The sequence below is a fragment of the Canis lupus genome, chromosome 37 (genome assembly GCF_048164855.1).
Source record: "Canis lupus baileyi chromosome 37, mCanLup2.hap1, whole genome shotgun sequence".
Classification (NCBI taxonomy): Eukaryota; Metazoa; Chordata; class Mammalia; order Carnivora; family Canidae; genus Canis; species Canis lupus.
The window spans coordinates 18,583,017-18,597,057 of NC_132874.1; the positions used below are offsets into that span (position 1 = coordinate 18,583,017).

The window sequence follows — 14,041 nt, forward strand, 5'->3', positions numbered from 1 at the left end:
ATGTTTTCAGATGAATTTTGAAAAGCCATTGGTCTTTTCCTCCAAAGTAAGGTAGAGTAATTTCTAAATGAATGTTTAGAGACAAAAATATGTAATCAATGGAAAATAATAGGAATTGAAGAGCTGGTTGTGAGGGCAATTTTCCCCTACCTGATATGGAAGCCAAGGTAAAATTTAATGAACATCTGTTCACTGAGCATTGTGTAGTGTCTGGATTTTATTCCAAGAGAAATATAGTCAACATAGTCCTCAATCTTAAAGGAATTTATGATCAAGTTGTGCATATATAATAATAAAATAGATCAAAACAATAATATGAATCAAGGACCATACTAGTATGTCAAAGACCATTTTTGGCATATATATGTGTATATATGTATGTATGTATACACAGACACACACCCCATTGTATACAAGCAAGTAGTTTAAGCAAATTCCAGGTAGGGACTATCTCTGTGAATTGTAATCAGAGAATCGTTCTATTATTAATACAGGTAGAACTTGAATTCATTAGGATTTAGAGAATGAAAAGGATGGCAAAATATTTCCAGTTCAGTTTAGTTCAGTATGCATTTATGGAGGACCCATGTTCCAGCCACTCTATTCCTCAATACATACTAAGGCCAAAGAAGTGAGTAAAGCTTGGTTTCCACCCTTGTTTACTGAAAACACAGGAATGCTCCTGGCAAATTCGATGGGTAACTTGCAGACTCTTCAATGTGGAAGACGGTGATAGGGAAGACTAGGAATTGGAAAGCTCACTGGTTTGAGAGCCAGAAGACTTACGTTTCAGCCATGCTTCCATCACTAAATTTATACAGGGACTTAAAACACATCACTTAGAAAATTTTCACGTCATTTCGAACCTGAGTAATTTGTGTTTATCCTGTAGGCAATGAGACTGTTAGAATAAGTGGCACTGTGAAAGTTACAGGAAGCTTATTCTGTGGACTCAGATGTATGCCTGATTGATAGAGGAAATTACTAACCTGCTCGTGGATTTTGAGAATGTAGCTGAAAACAGCAATTCCTAGTCTAGACAGGGCAGGGCTAGAGATGAAGATCTGGGTTTGGAATTTAAGGTAGTGGGAGTTCTTAACATCCATATATAGATACATTTGTGTGCTGTTTGTATTACGTATGCCAATCACTAGCACAGCTTCAGATTTAGATATTTCCTTTTCATATACATTCTTAATTGGTACCCAAGTGACCAAATTTTTGCTTTTGAGAATACCATCACTATAAGTTAGCAAAGTAAAATGGTACCAAAGGGTCTTCTCTTCACCTTTTAGGTATTTTGCTTTTATATAATTAGTGAGAAAGCACGATGGGGTTTTATTAAGCAGCTAACCCCTCATTAAGGATTTCCTGTTTCCTTTCCCAGAAGACTAAATTGTTCAAGGACAAAGAATGTGTTTTACGCTATTTTATATCCCATGCCGAAAACATGTGCTAGCTATGTAGTAAACAAGGGAAACTCCCTACTTCAGAGCTAGTCATGGGTTTGGTTAAGGAATATTTGAATTATCCTCACCGTTTACACTAGTGTTTTACCAGGATTGAATACGAAGAAATACGTAGACTTGATTAACGTGTTCCATTATTTTTAGTCTACACCATCAGGCTTCTGGTCTATCACCATCTAATTTATAATATTTGCTATTTTTCTTAGGAAAGCTTTTAAAATGAACTATCTACTGCAAAAATAGAAACATGAAATCTTACCTTTTTGTGAAACACACACACATAATTACTCCCAATTAACCTATATATATATTTTTTTTTCTAAAAATTTAAGTCATTTGTTTGGAACTTGAAATGGATCTCTAGATGGAAACAATGATGTACATAGTGATTAGGCTCTTAGCTAGCCCACAAAAACTAGTATGTCTCAAATATCATGGTACCAATAATAGTGCCAGTAATATGTAATGCTCTAAGCCACTATGTTTAATTTTTTTTTTTTTAAGAAGTCCAGAGTTTCAACTTGAGAGACCTGCAATGAAAATATGTTGCCTGATAGGGTCAGAGGAAGCAGGAATTCCTCAGTTCCTGAAGAGGGACTAATACAGTATAGGCCAAACCCTTCTGTATCCTCCGTCCTGGCCTCCCACCATTCTGCTTGCCTCTCTATTGTTCTACTCACTGTCTTGAAACAGAATGTTCTGCATCTCATTTCCAAATGAAATCACAGTTTCTCTCTTATCTGGTGTTGAAGAGATTTTGGAATTCTTAATAGAATTTGTTGAGAAGCAGCAGCAGATGACAGAAGAGAAGCACCTTTCCCTACCACCACCATGCACACTCACACACTTTTGTAAATGTACCCGGGTGACAATGATACTTTTTAAAACCCTCCACTGGATAAAATAAAGGTATCTTCATTTGCAGATTCGATGAGCTTCATACATTTTTGTCTGAAGTTCTCTAAGTGTAGGATGTTCTGTGACGTGGCTGAGCCAGCTGTGAGGTTGCTGCCTACAGGCTTACACTGGAGCTTGAGAAACAAGTGGCTGCAGAGAGCAAGGGAGTTGCTCCCAATTGCACTACTTTAGTTTCTTCCTTTCCTTCTTGCCCAAACTGGTCCTGCTATCACAGACCTAGGTTATCGTGAAGTGCGTTAGATTGGTGGTGGAGATCCCAGGTCCCAGTGGCTATAAGATGATAACAAAACACCTTCCTGTATCTGATATATGACGTGTAGCTCTTGTGTTGATCTTGGGTTTATTGTCTTATAATCTCACATAAGTATCTTCTTGAGGACACAGAGTGAGACTGTACTTGAGTCCTGGAATGCGTGGACATTACTGCCCATCACCTGAGAAAGCGGAGATTCTTAGGACCGGTGGGGCTGAGGACCTCTCCCCCCCCCACCCTCCGTTTCTCTTCTGGATTTTCAGAAATCTAGTTACACTTAGCATTCCTGGTGGGTTGGGGTTACAGATAACCCGTACCACATGGAGCTAGTCAGGGAGTCCTCTTGATAGGAGTGCTTGAGCCTAAAATGAGTGAGATTATTTTATTTTATTTTATTTTATTTTATTTTATTTTATTTTATTTTATTTTAATCTTATTTTATTTTATTTTTTTGTGAGTTATGTTTTATAAACCAGATTATCTGATCAGGGAAAGGAAAATGATTATAGTAACAGGAAAATAGGAGGCGATACTCATAGTTGCTGCGGCCACCTGACTGGCTGAGCCAAGTCTAGATGCCCATTTGTATGCTACCTTGTATTTTAAAAAAGCAACAAAACAAAACCTTGATTAAATGTATGCAGAAGAAAAATGCATGTTTCAAACATTAGTTAAGTTAAACTAATTTTATTTCTTTTATTTCCTGTTTTTCAGATGAAGAGAGAAAAATTTAGAGACCATTGCAAAATCATTAATTTAACGAATTACAAATGTGTTAAAACTACCACCTAGACCCCAGATGCCCTCCAGAGGCTCCACATTTACCCTTAGCTACTGCTCCATTTATCTGCTCACATTTAGAGTAAAATGCCTGAATATTTGCGGCTGTCTGCACTTACCTTATAGTCCCTTGAGGCCTTTCTAGCCTCCTTTTCAGTACCACTCCTCCATTGAACCCCCTCTTGTCAAGGTCAGCAGCAACCCCTATCAAGCCAAATCCAATGCTTGGTCCTGAATTCATAGTAATCTATCTCAGCAGTTGACACAGTTGATTACTCCCTCCTTCTAGAAACACTGTCTTCACTTGGCTCTCTGATCGCCATATATTCCCAGTATGCCTTCCGCCTCTCTAGATATTCCTCTTCTTTCCAGCCTCTAATTTTATATGTGCCTCAGGGTCAGACCTCCAACCTATTCTCTTCCCAACAGCCATGACTTTAACCAGCCCAATTTATAGCTGACTCTTCCCCTCACCCATTCAAAAATCTGCCCGATGAGCATCTCTACTTAGATAGCTAACAGGTATCAAGCTTCAGTGTCTAAACAGAACTCTTGATGCCTCTTGCTCCCAAACTGTTCCTCCCCCAGTCTTCCAAATCTCAGGATGAGATCCCACTGTTTATGCAGTTGCGTGGATCGAAATCTAGGCAGTGTGCTTGGTTCTTCTGTCACACACCACATCCAGGACACCAGGTAGCCACGTTGGCTCTGCCTTCATAATATATCCCAAATCTAACCGCCTGATTTTACCAGCTCACTGCTGCAATTCTGGTCTAAGCCACTATCGGGTTTTTCTCCTAGACTCCTGCTTCTTAACCAGTCTCCTTGCATTTGCTCTTGTTCCCCACTGATTCATTTCCCTCACTGCAGCCATGTGTCTTAGAAAGCATTGTCATGGTCATTCACCTGCTTAAAACTAATGATGGCCTCTCCCACTCAACAAAATCTATACTCATTGGCATGGCCAGTGAGGTCCTGTCTATGTCACATTTTATCTTCTGTCCCTGTGCACCTTGCTTAGTTTCATCTAGTTACACTGGCTTTCTTGCTGATCTTCAAACATACCCAACCCCATTCCCACCTAGGTGCCCCTGCCCAACATGCTTTTTCACCATATCCAATTAAGACTCCCTCCTTCACTTTCTTTAGCTCTCTGTTCAAACATCACCCCCTCAGAGAGGCCTTCCTGGATCACTCAGTCTAAAATAGTTCCCTCACATTTGTGTTTAATGTCCCCTGACTGAAATATGAGCTCCATGAGGGCAGGCCCCTCGTCTGTCTCACCCGTTCTGTACTCTTAGTGCCTGGCATATGGGACTCATTGATTAGATGGGTGGATGGATGGATGGATGGATGGATGGATGGATGGGTAAATAGTTGGGTGGGTCGATGGATGGAAGGATATGCTGTAGTCTAGCACTCTGAATTTCTTCACACCTGATTTTTTTAAAGTGTAATATGGAAGAACTGAGGGATTTCTTAATAACTTAATTCTGGCTCAGCGGTTAAGCGTCACCTTCAGCCCAGGGCGTGATCCTGGAGACCCGGGCTCGAGTCCCACGTCAGGCTCCCTGCATGGAGCCTGCTTCCCTCTCTGCCTATGTCTCTGCCTCCCTCTCTCTGTCTCTCGTGAATAAATAAATAAATAAAATCTTTAAAAAAAATAACTTAATTCTGCATTTGGTAATGGATTTTTTAAAAACCTTTAAAGGTAGTACATCCTTAAACATTTAATAGTACATCCTTAAACATTTGAATGACAATGCCAGGCCTGGATACTTCATAGAGATGGCTTTCTATTTGCTGACATCCTACCTATAGTAATATACTGTTCAAAGGGAAATGAATTCTCTACAACAACTATTGGAAACTAATGTTGAGTCATAATAGAGAATAGAGACTCCAACTAGAAAATTTTCAGTACTTCCCAATTCATTAACAAACCAATCTATTAGGAGATACGACTATTGTCTGAGTCAGACAGAAGTGTCTGAGAACCATGAGAGATGGGATAACTGAGGTGGTGAGAGTATTCACTGTGAGTTCAGTTCTATCTTGACTCCTTATTAATTAGGGGACCATGGGTAAGTTACTTTGCTGCTCTGTACCTCAGTTTCCTTATCTGTAAAATAGGGGTGGTAAAAGTATCAAAACTTACCTCATAAGTTTGTTCTAAGGGTTAAATGAGCTAACTTATGTAATATATTTACAACATAGCCTGACGTATAAGTGCCATATTTAATGTTTGTTTTTTAACAGTTTTATCATCATCAGCATCATCACCATTGATTCTAGATGTCCATCTGGGAATTTATTCTTTGCAATCCATCCATAAAAATGTTGATAGATCATGATTGTAAACAGTTTAAGCTTCTTAAAGTGAAGTCCATAGCAGTTCCCCTTGAGGCACTTAGCTGGATTAGACTGCTTTCTATGATCTTAAAATACATATTAAAGCAAAAGAAATACTAGTTTTGTAAATCCTTAGATGGCACACCCATACAGCTGGTACCACAAATGATGTCACATTTCAGGAAGATCGGCTAATATATTCCATGGAATCAAAGGTACTTCTCAGGATGAAATGTTTTACTTCTAGCTCCCAGGCTGGTCTTTGATTCAGACCCAAATTAGAGAAAAACCTCGCCTTTCAAATAGGTCTTTGCTGAACCAATTTTGACAGCACTTAATGTACCAGCGTTATTTATTACCACATTTAGTAATTTTGGTGAAATTTCTCATTTCTCAAAACAAGTTTTGCTTACACCCTTTCAGAAGAATGTTATTGGTATGTGGGTAGGTTGTCTGGGGCCAGCCTCTTATCTAGAGCCCAGATTCAAAAAGTCTGAGTTCAGCGAAGTGACTTAGACTGCGTGCTTTTGTTTTGTTTTGTTTAATAAGCATGTATGGGTCTTGCTAAACCACAGAGCTACCCCCATCCAAGAACAATGCCGCACACATCATTTCCTGAAATAATGGAGTTGGAAGGCAATTATCTACTCCCAAAACAGGCTGAAACAACAGTTCCTGATATTCTTCTCAAATACTTTAACTTCCCAAGGAATCCGGAAAAAATAATTCCATGAGCCGGTGTTGTGAATGAAGGTATGACATTTCAGTTTCCTCCGCTGGAATCCAGTGACCAGCAGTAATGAATTACTACCCACTTGGCGTTACTAAGAGGGGCTCTGGCTGGGTAAGTTGTTTGTCTTTGCTTTGGGAACACCGCTCTGCGTTATTTAGCCTCTTGTGAGATGGTGGCCTTGGGTCCTTTCTTGTCCACTTCTGGGAACCATCTCAGAGATTACCTGCAGCTTCTCGAACTATGCTTATTTATGGCATTGTTTTTCTTTTACTCCTTAAGAGAATTTGGGGCTCCTGTTTCAGGCTCTCCAAAAGAAATGTACACTTTCTAGACAGCATTACTATCCATTTCATCAAAACATGTTTTTGAGTAGTGTGAGAGCTTTTTGAACCCTGTGGGTCCTTTATCTTTAGTGCGGCTTGTGAGATATTCACAATAGGAACTGGCTTCTCTGTGATCCTTAACAATCTGGACATCACCGAGGTAGCCTCATCGTGTTCATGGCAAACAAGAGAAATAAAGACTTCTAATATTTAGACATTGCCTTCTGGAATTCTCATCTGAAGGAAAACTGGCATAATAAAGGATTTCATCACAGGTTTTCTTCTTTGTGTCCTGAAAACCTGGGGACAGTCGTTTGGACTTTGAGCCTATATACTTTGGACTATGCCAACTATATACCTTTGGAAACTTCCAGAAGATTGCCTGTTTGAAATTTTATCTGAATACTGGCCTTTATATCGACACACTCCATTGACGAAATAAGAGGTATAATATATTGTATGTAAGTGTCACAAGGAGTGACATTTAGCAGAATGAAGAGAAACTCGCGACACGTTACATTACTTAGGGAGGTTGCGTACGCTGTCTCCGAAGTTTTTCACAGTAGGGTAGACTAATTTCAGTCTGGCTTGTTTAGGTATTCATCCATCTTCTCCCTGGAAGCAGGGGTATTGATTTAGTGTCTCTTCATTATGATCCATCAGAATCAAATTGCTGGTCATGTTCTGTAGCGAAATATGTAACTTTTAGAAGTGTAGTGTGAAATTTTGCATTTGAAATTATTTATTTCTGATTGATTTAGAAATTGACCAGCTCTTCAGGAATAGTAGAAATAGCTATATTGAGGTTTTCTTCCTTTAAGATACCTTTCCATTTAGCCTGGCCCTTACTTGGCCAACCAGTATGGTTGGCAGCCTTCATCTAACTCCTCCTGTTGGTCCTGTGTCCACATGAAAGAATTCCTCACCCACTTGGTCTTGTCTTTTGACTCCCACTGACCCTTTTCAAGCCAAGAGACTCAAATTGAGAAAATGTAGCTGGAAATGGTCAATTAGAAATGGTAATAGATAAAATTAAGAACATCTAAAGAAGAGTCCATGACAACAACTAAAAACAAAAGTAGGGCCTGTGCCATCACACAGGACTTGAGGGAAAGCAGACCATGTGTGGATTGTGGTTAAAGTAGTCTTTCTGGGTGGAAGAGAGCCAGGCAGGAGGTCTTGGCACTTTGTTGCTTCTGTGGAGTGTGCCGGGCCAGGTTTTGGTGGTCTTCAGTCTAATTTAAGAACTTAGAGAGAATGGACTATGTCTGGAGCCTTAAATCAGTTGTCTTTGTTGTTTTGGCTGTGGTTTGTATCAGTGGAATCATTTTTGGCCTCTTATCTTGGCTCACTCCCAGGATTGGCTTAACACAATAGTTAGCCAATTCTACAAATTCCAGTTACTTTAATAGTCCTTATAATTACCTCAGAGGGAAATCACCAGCTATGAATAATTAACACGTCCATGAAGCCCTGAAATCCTAATTGCTGCCATACATATTTAAGGATGGGTGCTATTAATGTTTTCTAGTACCGACATGGATTCCTCAGTAGTACAGTGGTTCAGTAATAGAGTATAGCTTCCTAGATACCAAGAGTTTGTTAGCCTTCAACAACCAGGTACACCACAGAAAGAAAGTTAAATTAGAACTTGTTCCTCATTTTCAACTCCTTGCTACCCAGGCTGGATAAATGATAAATTATGAATCTGTATTGACCATAATACTTTTCTATAAGCATTTTCTAAGATAGAATGCAATTGTTCTAAAGCAAGATCTATCTTAGTATCCAGGGGGCTGCATTGCTGGTGCAGCCAACATTTATCTAGTTCTTATGATGTATTTTGCAAAGCACAGGGGACGTAAATGAAGGTAAATAGGTTGCTACTGCCTAGAAATTATTTTAGATGGAAAAGCAAAAGCTAACCTAAATGAAATAGTTGGAACACAATTTAAAACTAAAATTTAGAACTCTTGGGTTATACAGGAGGGAGAAATCACTGTAGGCTGGAATAGTTCATTCTTTCTTCCAAGGAGGCTTCATGGACGTGACTGAATGTGAAAGATGAGTAGAATGTAACTGGACAGAAAAGAAAAGGGACACAAACCATTTTTGGAGCCTCTTGAATGCCAGATTGCTTGATAGTAGCTTCGTATACATTATCTCATTCATCCAGCAGAGTGGGCATTTATTCAGGAGAGTGTTTTATACGGGAGGGTGTTAAGGATTGGACAGATTCAGCAGCTTGCTCAAGCTAATACGATACAGCTAGTGAGTTGGGAATCAGTAATGGCCAAGATCAGGGGCTCTGAGTTCCGGGCGTTTTGGGATTTGAATCCCAGCTCCTCTGCCAACTGGCTGTGCTTAATTTCTTTGTGCTTCAGCATTTTCAGCATTTTCACCTATAAACTGGGGGGAAGTAAGAATAGCTGCCTCATAGGTTTAATTTACGAGACAAAGAATCAAGCTGTTTCTGATGTACTGTATCCAGTTAACAAATGTTTAAATATATCTCTCTATATTTAAGTAAATTAAATATATATGTGTGTGTGTGTGTGTGTGTACACACACAAACAGAGAGAGAGAGAGTGTTTGAGATTCTCATCTCTATCTTGTCTGACTCCGAAGTCTACATACTTGGTATTATATCACCTTGCAAAGGGAGTACTTTGAAAATTCCACGCAGGGTAAGAGCAAGCATTCTATGGCTAAAGAAAAGTGTAAAGTTGCCCACATGCCTGAAGGGTTGGGTTGATGAAGTAATGAAAGAGTGATGGGACAAATCATATGGAAGTGAGTTATAGAAGACCTTAGGGGAGAGATGCCACAGGGACCAGCAGAGCCAGCTTGTCTATGGACAGGAGAAGGGCAAGGTAAAAGTGTTGCTGTAAACCGTGTATGGGGTTGGGATGGATGGGGGCGGGGGTTGCTGGGAGTCTGCTTGGGAAGCTGCCAGGTAAAGCACATGGTATGTGGTCCTGCTTGGGGGCAAGTCACAGAAAGTCAAAAGAAAGGGCACATATGGGGGATGCTGGTCCTAGTGGCACCACATTGCTCAGTGCACAACAGGACTAGTGGGCTCTCCATGCTGTCCTTGCTGCTGGTGGACCCTGCCCACTAGTGCTGCCCCGCCATGGTTTCTCTGCTCTCTAGACCTTAAACTACCAAAGCTGCATTCAACTTTAACTAAAGATGACCTGTCTTGAGTAAAAGAAGAAAATCAATGATGTTCTATCCTAGATAAATCACAAAACAAAATGAATGAGAAAAACCAGTCTACTGCAGAGTCCCTTAATAGTTTTTTGGCTTCAGCCAGCCTCACCGGTGCCCATAAATCTCTCCTCTTCCTGCGGCCTGGACTGTGCCCCAAACATGTCCTGGCCTCCCCACTGCTTCTGAGCTGCTGCCCCTTCCAGACCTCTGGAGACCTGTCCCCCAGGGACACCTGCTGGCTGAGTGGCAGGAGGGGAGGGTGAGGGATGGGGTACTGTTGTAATGCCTACCTATAATTTACTAAAGATTTAGGAAATTGAATCAACACTTCTCACACTGACTTCACATTTTGAATTTCATAACCTATACGCCCCCCCCCTTTTTTTTTTACATTTTTACCCAGTGATATATGTCCACTTTGAATATAATAATGCCCAGTCTTCTTTCTTAGCAATGTGGGCTGGTGGTTACACCGGCTAGATCTTAACAGCAAGCTACACAGGTTGATATTTAAAAAAAAAAAGTGACACGTTAGCAGAATGATTCCTAAGCAAATCCTTTGTTATTTCCTTTTAAGATTTTGTTTATTTATTCATGAGAGACACACAGAGAGAGGCAGAGACACAGGCAGAAGGAGAAGCAGGCTCCCCGAGGGAAGCCCGATGTGGGACTCGATCCTGGGACCCCGGAATCACGCCCTGAGCCATAGGCAGAAGCTCAACCACTGAGCCACCCAGGCATCCCGCAAATCCTTTGTTATTAAACTAAAAGCTATCATCTGTAGGTATTGCTGATCTACCAGAGGAGCCTAAGTCTGGCCAATGATTAATAATTACTGTATGTTCAGCCAGGAGCTGGAATTAAAATCTACAAGAATTGTAATAATAATAATAGTAATAATTATATGATCAAGTAGGAAAGTGTGTTGTGGTGACTAAGAATATGGAATTAGAACCAGGCAGCCAGGGAGTCAAGTCCTCGCCTTACTCCTCACCAGTTGAATAAACCTAGCACATTACTTTATCCTCCCTCCGCTGCAGCTTCCCTCATCTGGTGGCTACAAGGACTAGAGGGGGTAATATTGTATAAAACAGTGTCTGGCACTTTAGGGGCACCTGGCTGCACAGTCCGTTAAGCATCTGACTCTTGGTTTTGGCTCAGGTCATGATCTCAGGGTCCTGGGATGGAGCCCCGAGCTGGGCTCCACACTCAGCAGGGAGTCAGCTTGAAATTCTCTCCCTCACTCCCTCTGCCCCTCCCACTTGCTACACACTCTGGCTCTCTCTCTCTCAAATAAATAATAAAATAAATCTTCAAATAAAACAGTATCTGGCACTTTAGCAATGCTCAGGAAATATTTCTTTGGGTTTTTGTTTCTTCTTAGTATGTGTTAGTACTTAAAGTTCATCTCACATTATACTTTTCGAAAGAAAAAAAAAACACTTGCTCACCTACTTGTTTTATTTGAACCTGTCAGTCCTGTGAAACAGCAGGGAAGGTGTAAGTCTTCTCATGTGATGTCAAGAACTGAAGTTCAAAGAGAGGTTAAGTGACTTAATTAATGGCAAACCCAGGACTCAAAATCTGGTGCTCGTTCCTCTGGGTTTTTCAGTTGAGCAGGGAGCCCTGGCTTTCATGAATGTAAGAGCCAGGCCCTGATTCCAGTAATTTCCAAGTGCCAGTCCACAGGCAGTGATGATACGAGACCGAGTTTCGCTGCCTGCACCATTCAGATCCTTGGGTCAGACGACTGAAGTGAGAAAATGAGGGTGAGTGTAGGGACTTTTAAACAGAGTTAATTGTACTCAGTTTAAGGACTCTGCCTTTTACTCTAAAGCTGCATCTTTCCTACTTTTCGATGTTAAAATATTCTTACAAGGGACGCCTGATGGCTCAGCAGTTGAGCATCTACTTTGGCCCAGGACGTGACCCCGGGGACCTGGGATCGAGTCCCACATCGGGCTCCCTGCATGGAGCCTGCTTCTCCCTCTGCCTGTGTCTCTGCCTGTGTGTCTCTCATGAGTAAATAAAATCTTTTAAAAATATATTCTTACAAAATAATAGCAGAGCATAAGTTATTTTTTTATGAACATCTCTGCCTGATGTCATAGAACTTGGACAAAACTACATTGGGCCACATATTTTGTTTTTGAAATGTTTTCTAATCGTGTGGATTTTAAGAAACAAAACGGATGAACATAGGGGAAGGGAAGGAAAAACAGAGTAAGATAAAAACAGAGGGAGGCAAGCCATGAGAGAGACTGTTAACTCTAGGAAACAAACAGGGTTGCTGGAGGGGAGGTGGGGGGGATGGGGTAACTGGGTGACGGGCATTAGGGAGGGCACGTGATAAGAGCACTGGGTGTTGTGTGCAACTGATGAATCACTAAATTCCACCCTTGAAGCTAATAATACACCATAAATTAACTAAACTGAGTTTAAAGAAAAAAGTTTTAAGAAACTAATCCAAAATTTGAGAAGCCATTCTAGCTCTAGTGTGATTTCATTATTTTATGTCTTAATAGTTCTAAGTTTGCAGTGTTATTTAGTATATCCACATTAGGCCTTACAATCAGGCACTTGGACTTGTGTGCAGTTTTACTTCTATGTCTTTCTCTCTCTCTCTTTTTTTTTTATTATGTAGGTTACTGATTCCTAGCCTTTTGGCAGAAGTAGATCATTTTAGGAATCTAATGAAAATTGTGGATTCCTCTCTCCACCTCCACCCCTCAAAAGCACACACACACACAATTACTGGTACAGATTGAACAGTTCACAAACTTGGTGGTACTAAAACCCAGGAACCTCTAGGTGGCTCTAGTTGTTTGTTCCTGTAACCCATTTTATTTGTTTCATCTTTCATTTTACTTCTTTTTCTCTATCAAGTAATAGAGCTTTCGCAGGTGAGATTGGTTTTACCAGAGTAGAATGTTCAGTGTCAGGACTCAGTGTTTATTTGGAGGATCCTACACCGTGTGTGATTTTTCAGGTAGAACTAGCATTTGATGGAAGATTGTGGGAGATGAGGACTCTTAGGTAGAGTTGGTAAGAGTAGAAATTAACATCTTTGGAGGGCGATCTGGGAATATTTAGAACATGTCAAGTACACATACTCATATTTGTATATTAAGGCATATATATACAAAGATCTTTGTTGGGGCTTTTCATATGTGAGCAAACCACTGGGAACACGTAAATATCCATCAATTTGGAACTTACTTAGTTAAATAAATTATTCATATTCAAATTAGTATACGATGCAGCCATGAAGAAAAGATAATGTCACAGACAAAATGGAATGATTTCCAAGATATGTGAAAATGCATTTAAAAAAAAGGAAAAGCAAGAATCTATGGGTTTGGATATCTCTGCAGTATACTCTAGCAGCTGGTGGGATCCTACTGCCTTGGGGTGGGGATTGGAAAGCCAAGGGTCTGCAATGGGAGAGATAACTTGCTTTTTTCATTTATTGTAATGCCTAAAGATTTTAATTAGGTCCATGTATTATTCCATTCTTTTAAAGGCAGCTTTAAAAAATTAATTCCCTTTTTTAAGGTAAAAAAACTGGATTAATTTTTAAAATTACTATGCACCATGAGAAAAAGAGGTTAGAGTCTATTTAGGTTAAGTTGCCTAGATGAAAAGGGGTAAGAAGTGCCTGGGTGGCTCGGTCGGTGAGGCGTCCAACCCTTGGTTCTGGCTCAGGTCATGATCTCAGGTGGTGAGCCCCGAGTTGAATCATTGCCTCCTGGCTCCATGCTTAGCAGGGAGTCAGCTGCAGATTCTCTCCCTCTGCCCCTCCCCCCACCCATGTGCTCTCCCTCTCAAATAAATACATAAATCTTTAAAAAAAAAAAAAAAAAGAAAGAAAGAAAGAAAGATGATGCAAGATAAACAGACCTTTCTTTTGGCCTCGTTCTCTAATGTGGGAACCAGGGGGCACCTGATAGCGCTAAGAACTGGCAAATGAATAAATCAAAGGAAATGGCTGTTCACACGG

The 14,041-nt window shown here is 40.4% G+C and overlaps 1 protein-coding gene across 5 annotated transcripts in view; it reads left to right on the forward strand.

Annotated features, from left to right (window-relative positions):
* Window positions 1-14,041, forward strand: part of BLOC1S5 (biogenesis of lysosomal organelles complex 1 subunit 5) — a 137,413-nt gene that overhangs the window by 51,800 nt on the left and 71,572 nt on the right. The window contains exon 4 of one of the 5 annotated variants that reach the window (XR_012025581.1): window positions 6,482-6,616. The exons of the other annotated variants lie outside the window; for them this stretch is intronic. The gene's annotated coding sequence lies outside the window, so the exon portion shown is untranslated. The remainder of the gene's footprint in view (window positions 1-6,481; window positions 6,617-14,041) is intronic. 5 annotated transcript variants of the gene reach the window in all.